General features: G+C 43.0%; 1 long non-coding RNA gene across 5 annotated transcripts; it reads right to left on the reverse strand.

Annotated features, from left to right (window-relative positions):
• Positions 1 to 3791: 3791 nt before the first annotated feature.
• On the reverse strand, positions 3792 to 15548 carry LOC309367552. Of its 5 annotated transcripts, XR_014167204.1 has the most exons (6): positions 15377 to 15548; positions 15012 to 15103; positions 14612 to 14735; positions 13121 to 13217; positions 5633 to 5722; positions 3792 to 3988 (listed from the first exon to the last, which is right to left on the reverse strand). It is a non-coding gene; the product is annotated as an uncharacterized lncRNA (long non-coding RNA). The 5 variants fall into 5 exon arrangements; XR_014167203.1 differs by lacking the exon at positions 14612 to 14735; XR_014167206.1 differs by lacking the exons at positions 14612 to 14735; positions 15012 to 15103; positions 15377 to 15548 and adding exons at positions 6148 to 6334; positions 14436 to 14591.
• Between the last annotated feature and the right edge of the window lie 1865 nt (positions 15549 to 17413).

The raw sequence follows: 17413 nt of genomic DNA on the forward strand, positions 1-17413 counted from the left end.
GGTCTGAGGGACGGTGGACCGGCCCACAACTGAAAAAGGTTGCTGAGCCCTGAGCACGAGACTCTTAATTTCAGGGGCATGGGTTTGAGTTTCATGTTGGGCAAAAGATTCCTACATTGCAGAGGGTTGGACTAGATGACCCTCATGATCTCTTCCAATTTTATGATTCTATGCCCAGAAGGAAGAACAAATGCTCCATAACAGATAGGTAGCCGTGTTGGTCTGCCATAGTAAAAAAAGAAAAAAAAAAAAATCCTTCCAGTAGCACCTTAAAGACCAACTTAGTTAGTTCTTGGTATGAGCTTTCGTGTGCATACCAAGAACTAACTTAGTTGGTCTTTAAGGTGCTACTGGAAGGAATTTTTTTTGTTTTGAAATGCTCAATAAATATGGGATATAATCTAACCGCCTTGTAAGCTTTGTGCAAGCAAATCAGGACGAGTGCTCAGTCCACAGGCCATATGGAGGGGCCCATTGAATGCCATTCCACATCTAGCAAACGCCTGATCTTTCCATTCGCCGTTTGTTCCGTTCGCTTCAGTTTCTCCCTTTGCGTAGGCAAGGGTCACACAGAAGTGGGGTTCATTTGGTCATGCAGCTTCATCCTGGCTCCCAGCCTCAGGGTGATTGAAATCTTGAAATGGCTGATTGTGTCAGCTCAGACAAGAGATTCTAATTACACAAATGCTTTTAGATGTGAAGCTGTGAAACATGTTTGCTTTGCATCAGCAAGATCAACACGCTCTGATTCCACAGGCTTGCATTTTAGGGCGATAGTAACCAAATATTTGAAAAGAGGGTGTGTTGGCAGCAGAGTCTGAAATAACATTCTAAAATCTTTTCTACAGAGCTATGTGTGACTGTCAGCATGGATGCCACTGTTACTCAAAGTAAGGAAGCTGGCTCAGGCAGCAGATACTAGGATTCACTCTGCCATAGAATCATAAAATTGTAGAGTCGGAAGGGACCCCAAGGGTCATCTAGTCCAACCCCCTGCAATGCAGAAATCTCAGCTATAGCATCCATGACAGATAAACATCCAGCACCTTAATGAAGGTGCCAGGTGAACCTCCCTGAGGAGTGCTTTCCACAAATGGGGAGCCACTGCATTTTGTGATGCAGTTTTCCTTAAAACATTAAGGGAAAATTTGCATGAAAATGAATGTATTAATGAAAATATACATACAATAATTCATTTTATTAGGAGAAAATGTGTAGATTAGTCAAAACCACTTACAAAACGTATTTATTAAGGAAATACATACTGAAATGCTGAAGAACTTCTATGAGGATTTTTTTTAAATTACACATTGCTGCAGAAATTAGGAGAATGAATTTCAGATTAGAAAAATGAGAAACTCAGAGAAATGAAATTTACAGGTGCTTCCATTTCTGCTGATCCCTACTCTATCGATCTATCACCCTTCACTCCTTACCTGTACCTAAAAAAAGAAATATGCTCCTCCTAAATTATATATTAATTAAATAAATACGGGCAGTCATCGTTTTAGGTGCATCTGATATGTGTCCAACCATGCAAATCAGCCTGTATACCTATGTAGAATTGTACTGGAAATTATTGTGGAAGCATCTCTCTGGTGACTTTCTGTACTCTTGTGTTGAAAAATAAAAATAAGAAGAAAAACACACGCAAATCAGTTACAGGAAGGTAGAATCATAGAGTCATATAGTTGGAAGAGACCACAAGGGGCATCGAGTCCAACCCCCTGCCAAGCAGGAAACACCATCAGAGCACTCCTGACATATGGTTGTCAAGCCTCTGCTTAAAGACCTCCAAAGAAGGAGACTCCACCACACTCCTTGGCAGCAAATCCCACTGTCAAACAGCTCTTACTGTCAGGAAGTTCTTCCTAATGTTTAGGTGGAATCTTCTTTCTTGTAGTTTGGATCCATTGCTCCGTGTCCGCTTCTCTGGAGCAGCAGAAAACAACCTTTCTCCCTCCTCTATGTGACATCCTTTTATATATTTGAACATGGCTATCATATGACCCCTTAACCTCCTCTTCTCCAGGCTAAACATGCCCAGCTCCCTTAGCCATTCCTCATGAGGCATCGTTTCCAGGCCTTTGACCATTTGGTTGCCCTCCTCTGGACACGTTCCAGTTTGTCAGTGTCCTTCTTGAACTGTGGTGCCCAGAACTGGACACAGTACTCCAGGTGAGGTCTGACCAGAGCAGAATACAGTGGCACTATTACTTCCCTTGATCTAGATGCTATACTCCTATTGATGCAGCCCAGAATTGCATTGGCTTTTTTAGCTGCCGCGTCACACTGTTGGCTCATGTCAAGTTTGTGGTCAACCAAGACTCCTAGATCCTTTTCACATGTACTGCTCTCAAGCCAGGTGTCACCCATCTTGTATTTGTGCCTCTCATTTTTTTTTTTTTTGCCCAAGTGCAATACTTTACATTTCTCCCTGTTAAAATTCATCTTGTTTGTTTTGGCCCAGTTCTCTAATCTGTCAAGGTCGTTTTGAAGTGTGATCCTGTCCTCTGGGGTGTTAGCCACCCCTCCCAGTTTGGTGTCATCTGCAAATTTGATCAGGATTCCCTTGAGTCCATCATCCAAGTCGTTGATAAAGATGTTGAATAAGACAGAACCCTGTGGCACCCCACTAGTCACTCTTCTCCAGGATGAAGAGGAACCATTGATGAGCACCCTTTGGGTTCTGTCAGTCAGCCAGTTACAAATCCACTGAGTGGTAGCATAGTCAAGACCGCATTTTACCAGCTTCTTTACAAGAATATGATGGGGCACCATGTCAAATGCCTTGCTGAAATCCAGGCTACATCCACTGGGTTCCCTTCATCTACCAGGGTTGTAATTCTGTCAAAAAACGAGATCAGGTTAGTCTGACATGACTTATTTTTCAGTGATCACTGACTATTGGTGATCACAGCATTCCTTTCTAGGTGCTCTCCTTTCTAGGTAGCCGTGTTGGTCTGCCGTATCTGAAGAAGTGTACATGCACACGGAAGCTCATACCAATAACAAACTTAGTTGGTCTCTAGGGTGCTACTGGAAGGAATTTTTTAATTTTGTCTCGACACACAAATCAGCTAGCTTTAAATATGCCACAGGACTTCCCCCATTTTATTGTCCGCTTGTGAGGGGTTCACCTACAGCAACTTCCTGGTGAGGCTTAAAGCACCAGTTGGGAACCATCGGTTTACATCATTTCCTTTTTCCTGCTCAGCCAGTCCTCAAGCAGGATGTTGTGCGTGATAATTGCTGGAACATGTTTGCTTAACACAGCCTCATTAATGTTAACGTTAAATGAATAAATAATGAAACATTTAAGGTGTTAATGGAGCATTAATTATTACTGAACTATGGTGGGGTTCCTGTGGAAGGGTGGATGACATCCGCATTAATGCCTAATGACATTTTTTATGACTAGCGTAATTATGGTGAATGTTAAATGAAGTATCTCATTATGGGGGCTGTTAACTTTAATTATCTTATGTGCATAACATGCTTCATTCTTGATATTGTAGCTACACAGGTTAAAAAAAATCACAAGAGATGAATAAGATTTTATGTATTTGTTTATAAAAGTACTTACATGCCGTCTCTTGGGGCATAGCCCACTTAAAGCTACTCACAATATCATAAAAGCACAATACAGCGCAATGATTCAAAACAATCAAAGTTAACAAAGTTTGCAGCATTAATCATTTTTGAAATGGCTAATCAAATCAGTGACGTAGACTAATAAAATAACCAAGGAGAGTTACCGAGCTTTGTAGAAAAAGCCTATGAAAAACGAGGTAGAAAATGTTTTTTAAGAACCTGTTTGAAAATCTGCTCTGCAGCATGGAAGCCATGAACACCTCTGGTGAGGCATCTGGTTCCTCGTTTTTGTAATTGTAGTCAACGCCCCCAGCTGGACCAACAGGGAGATCCTGGGAGACTCCTTCCTCCTACTGGGCTCCAGAACTGGCGGTTTCCTTTGTTCTCTGAGATGCTTGGAGAAATAAGTTATGTAGAGAAAGACATTGTATACAAGGAACAGGCAAAGTGCATTGGCACAAATAAATGTGGACAGCATTCTTTCAGTGGCTAGAACAGGGGTAGCCAACATGGTGCCCTCCAGATGCAGCTGAACTACACCATCCATGAACCCCGATGGCTGGCCATGCGGACAAAGGCTGATGGAGTTGGGAGTCCAGCAACATCTGGAGGGTGGTACCACATTGGCTATCCCTGACCTAGAAGAGAATTCATCTTTTCTGCAGGGTGTTTTCTGCAGGAGTTGTTTCCACTCAATAATGCACCGAAGAAATGAAGGCATCTCTCACCCTGTCTCTTGAAGTGTGAAGGTGATGCACAAAGGAAAGCAATGGTTGGATTTCTGCAAGCCTTTTTTCATCATTCTTATTGTAATGCAAACTTTAAAGGGGGGGGGACTATTAAGAGGGGTGAGGGGGTAAACCACTTTTAGAGCATCTCATCCTATGGTCTGAACTGGGATTTGAATTCAAGCCTCAAAGGTCCAGGCCTTTTGAGTTCCAAGCTAGAAGTAAATGCATTTCAGAAAAGCCATTTTTATTGTCTCGTGGAGACTGCATTTATCTTTCACACCAGGGATGTCAAGAGTCCAGAGAAAGACATTTGAGCATGTGCTGTGTTCTGTTCTATAAAAGAGCCACCTGCATATCATTGCCTTGATAGTGATACAGTGTGTGACTTCCTGAATAGAAAAAAGTATGATATTGAACTATGTAGAAGTATGAGCACAATATTTTATTAAGTCTCCATTTGATCATTTCATGTTGACTTAGCCCAGGAAACAATACCCCATGGGAATAGTTATAGCAAACTCTATCCTATTCCAATGCACTTTCTCCACTCACGGACGACGCCATCAGCAGATTTTATTCAGTTGATGTTACAGTGAGATGTAAGCATAAACCTTTGGCTGCTTTAAAGCAGTTTTTTCAGTACCTCTTTGTGTTGGCTTAGTCTTGTGTTCTTGGTGACTATACAAAATACAGTGGTACGTCTGGTTAAGAACTTAATTCGTTCCGGAGGTCTGTTCTTAACCTGAAACTGTTCTTAACCTGAGGTACCACTTTAGCTAATGGGGTCTCCCGCTGCCGCCGCCACACGATTTCTGTTCTCATCCTGAAGCAAAGTACTTAACCTGAGGTACTATTTCTGGGTCAGCAGAGTCTGTAACCTGAAGCGTCCATAACCTGAGGTACCACTGTATGTTCAAATGTGGCAGGGAAGTGATGTCCTCAGACCATTGCATAGCAGACAATGGGTATGTATCCTTTCAGTCTCTAAGTAGCCATAAGGGCTCACAAAATCCACCTTTGTTATCCCAGCATTAATCCCCATACTACATGAATGAATGCAATTTATAAGTGCATGAACATTTGCCAATATCAAGGATTTTGACAATACATAATTGATGCCGGAAACATCATACCAAAAATGACTTACTACTAGACACGCCCACATCATAAGCCACAATGAGGCATTAAAATTCCAGCTACTATCTGTAGCGAACAGTGCCTTCCTATGCAAATTTTTTACAGTCCAATGCACTTTTTCCACAATACATCTGCAATAGTTTTTAAGTTGCAATAGGCTACAACTTCACCTGAGTTGTGCATTCTTTTTCTCTTGAGTTTTCAGTTTGCTTTTGTTTTCTTTGTCTGTGTTTGAATTTAGATGGAGCTGTATTGTTGTGCTGTTGATGAATAAAAAAAGTTAAAAGCGCAAAAAAATTCAAAGACTGTCACTTGCATCTTTTTATATATGTATAAGCCTTGTCATCCACAACCTTGTGGTAGAAGTTTTCTGACAAACTGTCTCCTGGGCTATGTAAAAGAGCTTTCAATATTAATCTCTGATTTATATTTGCTAATTCACCACTAGCATGATACAGGGCTTCTTAGTCTGAAACCTGTCTCTCGCTCTCTGTGATCCTACCTTTGATGTCATAGTCCATGCCTCCAGGAAGCAAGGGCCGCTTTTCTGAATGAATATATACCTTCAGGCACATATTGCTCTCAACCTCACCAATTGCAGTGCCCAGAACATCTGCCCATGCAACACCAAACAGATTCAAATCATCCAATGCAATTTCTTGGTACTTTATAAGGAGCTTTATACCAAAGGTGCTGGTGCTGATGAATCTAACCCAGTTAGTCCCAGATGCTGTAGGATAGGGTGCTGCAATCAGCAATGTAGTTTTAAATTTTGAAGTGCAGGAGTAGATCATTCACGACAGTCCCCATAGCCACAATCCCAATAAGAGTTCATAGACATATCCTCAAGTAGAGTCCAGAAATGCAGGCAGCTGTAAAAGCGTAAAAGGGTAAATGTTGTGTATATGCACTTCTTTGGCAGACTATGTTTGGGGCACCTTTTCTAGCCCCTCCCAGAGTGGATCCTAAATAGGGCTGGATACAGCTGCCAAGCGCCCAGGTGTCAAAAAAGGTTATTTATGTATGCCACAACTGCAGCTCATGTTTTGTAAGACCAAAAATGGAAAACTAAAGAAGAATGGCAACAGAAACTGATGGAATATGCGCAGCTTGCAGGTCTAATTTATAGAATAGGAGAACAAGAAGAACATACATTTAAAGAAGATTGGAAAATGTTTATTGAATACATGGAGGAAAATTGTGTATATTTGAAAACGTGGGTAGCATTAAGATGAATTCAACAGTGTAAAAAAGTTTTGATGGATGTAACAGTAAAGGGAATACTGAATGGTTTAGTTTATATAAAATATGCAGGGATTTATGTTGTGCAAAATGAACCATGGAAAGAGAAGAGGTCTTTGATATTTGAAGGTTGTTTAAGTGAATTTTCTAAAATATAATGAAATTTAATAAAAATTATATATATAAAAAGATACAGCTGCCGAGCTACTCAACTCATTCCTTGAGTCAGAAGGACTGAATCTGTATAATACCCAATTTATTACAACCCACTGACTTCTGACTGCATAGGCCCAGCTTGTAAAACACACTGAGCTGTAACAAGAGGTCTCCAGCCTCCTGAAATGCAACCTTTCACTTTTGATTAGAAATGCATACGATATTGCAAAGAAATGTTAACCATTTAAAGTTCTAGCGTGCAGTCACAACCCCATTCAAAGGAAAGGTGAAGGCCTGTCTCTGACTATTTTCCTCATTCTCTGTCTTCCTCATGCTGCTGCAATCTGTCACAAGCAAACTTGGAAGCCTCATTAACACCTCATTCACTTGCCAGAGTCAGGAAGGTCCATCAGTGACCCTGGTGCTTCCGCAGATGACATCATCAATCTGCAGAGCTGCGATCCTTTGTGTTCCCCCTCCACTGCACCATGGATTAGAATTATACGTTCCTCCCCTGACATATGGGACGTGGGTGGCACTGTGGGTTAAACCACAGAGCCTAGGACTTGCCAATCGGAAGGTCGGCGGTTCGAATCCCCGCAACGGGGTGAGCTCCTATTGCTCGGTCCCTGCTCCTGTCAACCTAGCAGTTCAAAAGCATATCAAAGTGCAAGTAGATAAATAGGTACCTGACATATTAGACTGAAGGAGGGTATTTTTTGTTTCAAACAATCAGGTACACAACTGTTTATGTACACAAATGGCCCATGTTCTAGTCTGAATGAACATTTGGCATGCATCTGGCTCTGTCTGAGCGAAAAGCGAGTAAGAAGGGGCCTGTTTGCATAATATGCCATTAACTCAGAGCCATTAGACCTCTGAGAGTGTTCTTGTCTTGGGGAAAGCCAACACTTTGATTGTTCTTCTCCTTCCTAGTGGGGAAATCTCCCCCCACCCCTATGATGACCTGGGTTCTAAAAACAGATCTTGTGTAAAAGCACAAAGGGATTGTGGTTTTCTTGCCATCTGAACCTTAAAACATATTCTCACCTGGAAACACATAGTAGTTACATGGATGGTTTACAGAAGCATAGCCATGTTAAACTGCTGCAGCAAAAACAATCCATAGACCCGTAGCACAGTGAAGGCTTAACAAACTTTACTGCTTCAAAAGGCTTATGCCATATGCTTTCATGGACAATAGAATCACCTGACAAGTGAAGTTTAATCCGCAGGCTTCCACAAAATTTTAGACCTGATGAGTAGCCAACATGGTGCCCTCAAGTTGTTGGGACTAGAACTCCCATCATCCTCCCCCCATAAGCCCTAGTTCTAAGCTACATATCTCCTGCCAACCTAGCAGTTCGAAAGCACGTCAAAGTGCAAGTAGATAAATAGGTACCGCTCTGGCGGGAAGGTAAACGGCGTTTCCGTGCGGCGGCTTAATCATGCTGGCCACATGACCCGGAAGCTGTACGCCGGCTCCCTCGGCCAGTAAAGCGAGATGAGCGCTGCAACCCCAGAGTTGTCCGCAACTGGACCTAATGGTCAGGGGTCCCTTTACCTTTAAACTACTTATAGATTTAAAAATGAATGCTTTGTCATTGTTGTGTCTGCCACCCTGGGCTCCTTCAGGAGGAAGGGCAGGCTAAAAATCTGATACTTCATCATTGGCCAGGCTGGCCAGGCCTGATGTGAGCTGGAGTCCAGTAACATCCGGAGGCTGCCATGTTAGCTACTCTGGCTTACACCATAATACGATTTGTTAGCCTTTAAGATGAATAGAGGTGGGAAATGTTTTCCCACCCAAGGGTCCCATTCCCATCTGGGCATGAAGTAGGATGGGTGAGGGGAGTGGGAAGAAGGGGTGGCAGCTGTGGAGGGAGTATGGCCTGGGGAGAGTCCCAAAAGCCAGATGGAAAGACTTGGAGGTTCCATTTGCCCCTGTATGTTGTGTTATCTGAATACCTAAGAATACAGTGGTACCTCAGTTCCCGAACACCTCTGTTTTCAAATGTTTCGGTTCTCGAACGCCAAAAACCCAGAAGTAAATGCTTCTGTTTTTGAACGTTTTTTCCAAATTCAAATGTGCGACGTGGCTTCTGCTGAGAGCAAGAAACTCTTGCAACCAATGAGAAGCTGTGCCTTGGTTTTCAAACATTTCGGAAGCCAGTGGTCTTCTGGAACGGATTACGTTCGAGAACCAAGGTACTACTGTATATTTGTCTGTGTACAATGATTACTTTGGTGCTCGGTTAGTAGCCCTGGGCCTCTTCCGCTTATCAGAGAAGATAGTAGTGGGCTGGATGATCTGAATTTGAACAAGGCAGATGCGTATCTTCTCGGTTGGCCACATCTTATGGCAATTGAAAACCCATTTTATAAAGTGATACATTTCTTGCTGCATGCTTTACATTGTGAATTTACCTTCTATTTCCCGCAGTTGTTTTGGGGGGCTTCTTGGCACATAAAAACAAGAGACACTTGATGTTGACAGTCTTCATGTTGGTTTTACTTGGCACACCAAAGTGACTGAATGGAACAGAGCAGAGAGGATCTGCTAACAGGAGGGAAGGGGAGGGGAAGAGCCCAACAAAGCAATTAGGAAATGGTTGGGCTCTGTGTCACTTTTATGCCGTGCCTTGTACTAATAAACACAGCTGCTGCTTCGGAAGGAGCCTCTGAATTTGTTAGATGTGAGCAGTGACATTCAGCTCTTGCTTTTGCAAAATGAGCAAAAATAAAAGCACGTTAATAAATAAATGGATGTCTGCATCACGCTGCAGCTATGTGCATTTGGCTCGGCTGTGTTTGTGAAGAGTGCTTTACAAGAGTCAGATGTGAGATTATTCTGGGAAATCTGTGGGGCTCATCGTGTCATCCTCCCTAACACAAGCTGCAGCCAGATCAATCCCAGATCCACTGATGTCAATGGGAGGTTTCGCAACTCACTTCAGCTGGATCCAGAACACATTATCTCAAGGACTGTGTGTTCTGATTCATCTGTGGTTTATGGGTTTATCACGGTGATGTGCTTTCAAGCACAATGCTGTAAGGCAGGGATGGGCAAACCGTTTAGGCCCACGGGAGCTTCTGAATTGTTGAGAGGGTAGTCCTGGTGCCACCCCCTGCAGCTACTTCTCAGCCCTCTTCCCCAGATCAGCCTCCCCACCTCACTGAGAGACAGAAAGAGCGAGACTTTGCTTTTTCAAAAAGATCTGGGTAAAATTAAGATCCAACAGAATTATTGTGAGCCCTGAAAAGCACCTGGAATTGAAAGAGGAGTTGGGAAAGAGCAATTTTATTAAATTTTCTGTTTTACAATTTTGAATACCCCATTTAAACATTCTTAAAATATCAATGATATCCCTTCTCCTCTTTCCATGGTTCATTCTGCATACCATAAAGTCCTGCATACTTTACATAAACTAAACCATTCAGTATTCCATTAGTGCATCCATCAAAACTTATTTACACTGTTGAATTTATCTTAATGCTGCCAGCATTTTCAAGTGTACACAATCCCCCCCCCCATATATTCAGTAAACATTTTCCAATCTTCTTTAAACGCATGTTCTCCTTCAAGCTTCTTCTTTCAGCTCTATGTACATTTCAAGAGAGAAACATGGAATCACCTCATGACCAAGCGGGCACTGAGTGTGTGGCAGGGAGGTTCAGAGGCTTCCAGGGCACCTGGGGAAAATCTCAAGGGTGCCATTACACCTATGGGCACCATGTTGGTGATGACCTCTGCCATAAGGCCAAACTCTCTCTTGCAGAGGTTTTGTGGTGATTTGGATGAGTTGGTGCACTGTTGTGGCTTGGCACATGAGTTATTTCAGCCATAAATTCACTAGGTGGCCTTAGGAAGAAGGGTCAGTCTGCAGGCACCCCGCCTGCCCTGCTACCTCTGCCAGTGCATAGCTGTCAACTTTCAGATTTGAAAATAAGGGATCAGCAGCCTCACCTTTCCCGGGGACAGTCTACGGGATATCTAACAATCCGGGATAGCAGCGGGAAACAAAGCTGGAATAAGGGAATTTCCTGCAAAAAAAGGGAAGGTTGATAGCTATGTGCCAGTGGCGCCAATTTCAGGCAAGATCTCACAGAAATTGCATGAGATCTCGAGGAGCATGTGAGACCTCACCCTCCTAGTTTGGAGTATACACTTCCAGAGTTAATGCTAAATAGGTTACTTCTGGTAAATGAGCCACATAGCTGTTAGAGGGCCATGAAATTTGGTGTCCCTGGCTGTTTAGACTTGTCCACCCATGTGCTATCTGAAACCAAAGGGGTGCTTTGGTTGCTTGATGTGATTCCCCCCCAGCTCTCCTTCCTATGTCTGCCTTCGTATGTCCTTATGTTCTTATGCTGCAAGTTTGCTCCCTCACAGGAGTTCCACATTGCATCTCCTTGTGCTCTGTTTGTACATAAGCTTGTAAATAAAGCAAATAAATATATATTTTTATGTCCTAAGTCTCAGAGTGCTCTCGTCTAAAGAAAATTTAGTGTATTTTTCATTTCTGTTGGAAGCCGCCCAGAGTGGCTGGGGAAACCCAGCCAGATGGGCGGGGTACAAATAATAAATTATTATTATTATTATTATTATAATAAAACCAAACCTAATAGTGTTGCCCTGGGATTATTATTTTTTTAACCACCTGAGCAAGCTAGTGGCCTGCAACAAAGCATTATTCCTGCACTGTGCATGACCTTTGTGTTCAAATTGGCTATAACCTGTGCCTGGGGCTTAGTGAAGCAGTTACCCTAATTTGAAAAAAAGGGGAGATATTCAGTGCTTTAAACAGAAGAACATGGAGAGTCGTCTTACAGTGTAGAGAACTCCATATTATGTTTTGTCAAAGCAGATTTAAGATTCTAATGAATATGGGTAAGAACATCCCATAGGTCTCCCGGACTCTTTTCTCTGAGAGAAACTGATCCTGCAAGGGCTGCTCTGAACTTCCCACCGTGTGGGGAAAAGGAGAACAAAACATCACCAACTCCGTGGCCTCTTAAATCCCAGCTCCTTCCTTCTATATGTACCTTGCTGCTTTGTGCCTTTGATAGTTGGTTGACACACATAATGCATTTCAGAGCAATCCATGTCCTCTCTTATTTCTCTGTTATTACTTCTGATAAGCCAGAGTCAGGAGAAAGAGACTATATTGTTAAGAAAGGAGAGTGCATTCAGGCAAAATCATCTGGAAATGAATGATAATTATGCTTTGCAGAGTTTTTCCTGTAGGTCTAGGAGAGATAATGAAGGCCTGTGGGAGAAAATTAGCCATTTCATTCGCCTCAAACAGTGAATTACAGCGTAATGGGCCTCCTGTCTGGCAATTAAGGTAGTTGGAGCAAGAGAGGAAGGAGAGATACAGAGATCCGTCAAGGCGACAAGATGAGTAACTTTTGGGTCTTGGATATTCAAGTGCACCAGAAGTTTTAAATCGGCAGATTTGACAAGCAAGGCATGTGTCAGGAAAAGAGAGCACCAGCCTATATTAAAAATATTTGAGCTCAGGAAGGCAAGGCTGCAAAGAGGATTAGATTGCTCAGGAAAGATTTTTATTCTCTCTTGAGAGGCTTTCTTTTCCCCATGGAAGCCATTTTACATTCATTTACAAATAAATAGGGAGGCACTAATGCATTGAGGAAAGGCATCACCAATAAAGGAGGGCAAAAGAGGATGTGAATTTGCACAAAATTTACAAGTGAAAATGCGTATGTGTTGATGCAAATTTAGAAGCAATTACTACAATTTACAGTACATCTCACCATACTGGGGGAAACTGTGACTAAATCACCTCTGTGTCTGCTTTGTAGGTGCTTTGTGTTGATGGGTCAAGACCCTTGGTTGCCCTTTTTAGGGGGGTCTATCTTTAAAGCCGACTTGGGACATGGGTGGTGCTGTAGGTTAAACCACTGAGCCTAGGACTTGCCGATCAGAAGGTCAGTGGTTTGAATCCCCGCGATGGGGTGAGCTCCCATTGTTCAGTCCCAGCTCCTGCCAACCTAGCAGTTCGAAAGCACATCAAAGTGCAAGTAGATAAATAGGTACCGCTCCAGCGGGAAGGTAAATGGCGTTTCCGTGTGCTGCTCTGGTTCGCCAGAAGCGGCTTAGTCATGCTGGCCACATGACCCGGAAGCTGTACACCGGCTCCCTCAGCCAATAAAGCGAGATGAGCGCCGCAACCCCAGAGTCAGTCACGACTGGACCTAATGGTCAGGGATCCCTTTACCTTTACCTTTACCTTTACCTTTATCTTTAAAGCTGACAAACAGAGGTGGTCCCTCTGATAGTCCTCCAAACAGAGAGATCTCCTCTGTAATGTCAGACAGCTGGGCACTCTTCAGCTAAAAGCCAAACACAAGTACAGGTAGATTATTAGCTAAGCAGCTACTGGCATGCTTGTTTTAAAGTGTGTCCCTTGTGGGTTACTTTGTAAGAAAAGCAACTACCGGTAACTAACTAACTAACTAACTAACTAACTAACTAACTAACTAACTAATAATATTAACCACAATACAGTAACAATAATAATATCTAATAAAAATAACAACAGCCATAACACAATAACCTCATTTTCTATTTATTTACTGAATTTATATCCTTCTCTTTCTCCTGAAGGGGCTCATGGCAGCAAACGGATACACAATTCCAAATCAAAAACATTCTAAGATGGTTAAACCATTGCATTCTAAAAACAATTACAATTAAAAACATTATAAAATCTGTTACAGTTAAAACGTCATTCCATCCAATGATGTCTTGGTTGCCAGAAACAGCATTCTTCAGCCACCAAATGTCTGAGTAAACAAGACTATTTCCAAATTCCTCCTGGAAGTTAGTAATGATGGGAACAGGTGCACTTCCCTAGGGAGGTGAGGGCGTTTGCTGAAGGCATGGCTCTGTTAAGTTTCCTACAGGGGCAGATCTACTGTGAAACGAATGAAGCTTCAGCTCTAGGGCCTCTAATCCCAGAGGGGCCCCAGAAATTACTTTAGGCCACACTGCTTAAACATATTGGGTCTAGTAGCCCTAATTTGAGTCATACGACTCAAATCGATTATTTTTGTTATTGTATATACAGTCAAACGTAATCCGTTCTGAAATGTTTGACAACCAAGGTGTGGCTTCCGACTGGTTGCAAGAGCTTCCTGCACATAAGTGGAAGCTGTGTCAGACGTCTGGCTTCCAAAAAACGTTTGAAAACCAGAACATTTACTTCTGGGTTTTCGGCATTCAGAAGCCGAAACGTTCCGACACGGAGCCATTCAGGAACTGAGGTTTGACTGTATTTTTTGCAAACAGCTCCAAGGAATAAATAACAAATAAAAAATAAAAAATGGAAATCTCTCTGAACTCAAAAGACCTTCCTTTTTCACCAAATGAACATTTTGTTTAACAATAGTGCAACAGTTGCAAAAACCGCCTCTGTGTTTTATACAATTGCATTCTGTCCCTCTCTGTCTGAACCAAATTTTCCATCTAGTCTTCAATTCTTGTTTCTTTCACACTGCGGACTGTGCTACCTCTTACTCAGTTTCTCCCCCCCTCCCCCCCTTTTTTACTATAGTCATTAATCTCCAGCCTGGAATCCTGTCTGATGCTTCTGGGTAATCAAAATATTCTAAATCCACTAAACTCCCCTTATCTGTCAGGGCAGGAGTATCTTCAAAGAATTCCAGCCGGCCGGTTAAGCACGACATGACCTTCCCATGCCTTAATGTGTGCTGCTGGCCCTTACCTTTAATCATGGTGAGATTTCCTAGATGGTCCCCCATCATGACTCTTAAAACCCTTTCACAGCAGCCTCTCAGAGCAGATGTCAAGCTCATTGGCTGGCCTTTCCTGGTATATCTTTTTTTAAACTGGAAATAGGAGCGAAAAGCAATGGGGCAGACAAAAGAGATATTTATTATTCCAGTGCATTTCAAACCCTACTGGTCCTTCTTTGAGGAAATTAAAAGACATAAAGATTCAACATTTAGATGTGCTGTGTTCTCTTTGGCGTGAGGGGTCCCCCTTCTTCTATTTCTCCCTTCTTCATTTCAAGTATTCATGCTTTTCGCATTTAAATATCTATTTCATGTATGATGCTGTGGTTTAGATTAGGCAATGGCTTGTTTTAGACTAGTGCATCTTACCTATTTTGCATCTCTTATTCTGGTGGGTTAAGATGCAACAGGGAGCCCAAATCTCAGCTTATTCATGAACTCACCATTCTTTTGAAAATAGTCTGCAAAATGAAAGTAACAACACCGACCTACCATACAGGATTGCTAAAAGCTTCTTCAAATAATCTAGGCAAAGTGCATCGAACACTTGAAAATATGTAGGTGCAGATAAATAAATAATCACACTAGCTATCACCACCACCATTATTATACTTTGTTGTTTTTCATACAAGACACCACAATGTGCATCTGTGAAAGCTTCTAATATTGGCCCAAGCAGAAGAGCTATAAACACTCTAGGTTTCCAAACTGGATAGAGTCACTTGATGATTTACCATGTGTCTGATGGTTGTTCTGGTTTTCTTTTACTATAAATCTGGTCTTGAAAGCCACTTTTGTGGTTCAACCACAGTTTACAGATATAGACAATAAATAGTAAATAAGTGAGTGTGTCAGATGCTGTATGGATCCACTCAAGTCTTCTTCTCAATGCTCCTGTTTATTTAAGAAATGAAAAATAGAAAAATAACCTATAAATGTTTAAATACATGGCTAGAGCTGCTGCAGAAAACAGCATCCTAGTGTTCAGATCCTCCTTCACACCTACATGCTTCAGAATTTACCTGAAGTGTCACATTGTGATGTCACAATGCGGTTTCTCCATGTCTGTCAATGGCAGCTAATCACGTCGAGCAGGTATAGAGAAATGTTCCATGTCATGGTATCATACCTTGGAGTAATGACACTTCCAGATGTCCTTTTTACTGTGCATTCATGATGATTTGTGCTGTTGATGTGACTGGGGCAGTCATACATACACAATCTCACTTTCGATACTACTTGCATCTGCGGTGGTTTTGGGGTGGTCATACTGCTTCATTTCCAAAACATGCACAGCAGTGTATATTCTGTAATTTCCTGCTGAAATCCTATAACTTTTCATATCATAAATGTGCTGTGGGTAGGAGGTTGTCCCGCTTTTGTTGTTGTTGTTGCACAATAGTCCCTCCAGGCAGCAATAGTGTGGTAGTAACCATAAAGAAGGCTGATTGCCGAAGAATTGATGCTTTTGAATTATGGTGCTGGAGGAGACTCTTGAGAGTCCCATGGACTGCAAGAAGATCAGACCTCTCAATTCTTAAGGAAATCAGCCATGAGTGCTCACTGGAAGGACAGATCCTGAAGCTGAGGCTCCAATACTTTGGCCACCTCATGAGAATAGAAGACTCCCTGGAAAGACCCTGATGTTGGGAAAGATTGAGGGCACAAGAAGGGGACAACAGAGGACGAGATGGTTGGACAGTGTTCTCGAAGCTACCAGCATGAGTTTGACCAAACTGCGGGAGGCAGTGGAAGACAGGAGTGCCTGGCGTGCTCTGGTCCATGGGGTCACGAAGAGTCGGACATGACTAAATGACTAAACAACAACAACAAATTGGGGAATGATTGCAACACAACTAATAAGAAAACAAGAAAAACCCACCACCGATGTACCATTATTGTGCCAAGAACATGGTGCAGAGCATGCCTAAGTAATGGTATCTATGCTACAGAGAGAGGTGTTACAAAAACCCGGTGCCTGTCCCTCTCAGCCAAGCCATGGCAAGAGCGCATGGGATCTCAGACACCCCCACAGGGTCTGTGTCCCTTTTGAGAATAGAAGTCATGGCGGAGGCTGCCGTGCTTTAAGAAATATTTGCCTATTTACACCCTCGGTCTGCTTAGAGGCACTGGTGGAGGAAGAGGAGTGCAGGGGGAGTGCACCGCCCCTGGCAGCACGATCCCAGTGGGGTGCCATCGCGGCTGCCTCCCTGCCTACGCTGCGCGCCACACCCCCAGGACGCATGTCACGCCCCTACGGGCGGCTCACCACGCCCCAAGGAAGTGCATCACGCCCCTATGGGTGGCGCGTCACGCCCCTGGGATGTGCGCCGCCCCCGCCTGTTCTCCGCCCCCCCCAGTGCCAGAGCATGAAGCTCCGCCACTGCTTAGAGGGGGTCCAGATCTTACAGCATGGTCCAGAGCATTTCATGCAGTCCTTCCTTCACCCTCGCCAAGGTGGATCTCCCCCTTTCTTTCTCTTCTTCCCAGAAGCCCCCTGCCCTCCCCCAGAGCAGTTACCCCGGCAACCGTCCAAATATCCTGTCTCTGGTCACACCTGGGACAGGGAGTTGTTGATGACCCTCAATGGCTCTCTATTGTAACGCTAACAGCTCTACTCTTCCCTCAGCCAGCCAGACTGGCTTGCGTAAGGCAGCCCAGGAATCCCCTTGCAGCTTATATTCTCTTTTCATATCACAAAGAACACAAAATCCTAGCATTTATTAATTTCCAGGGTTTACCCCAAATCTCTAACAGAGGGAATAAAATGT

This window comes from Podarcis melisellensis (assembly GCF_964234715.1).
Source record: "Podarcis melisellensis genome assembly, chromosome: 3".
Taxonomy (NCBI): Eukaryota; Metazoa; Chordata; class Lepidosauria; order Squamata; family Lacertidae; genus Podarcis; species Podarcis melisellensis.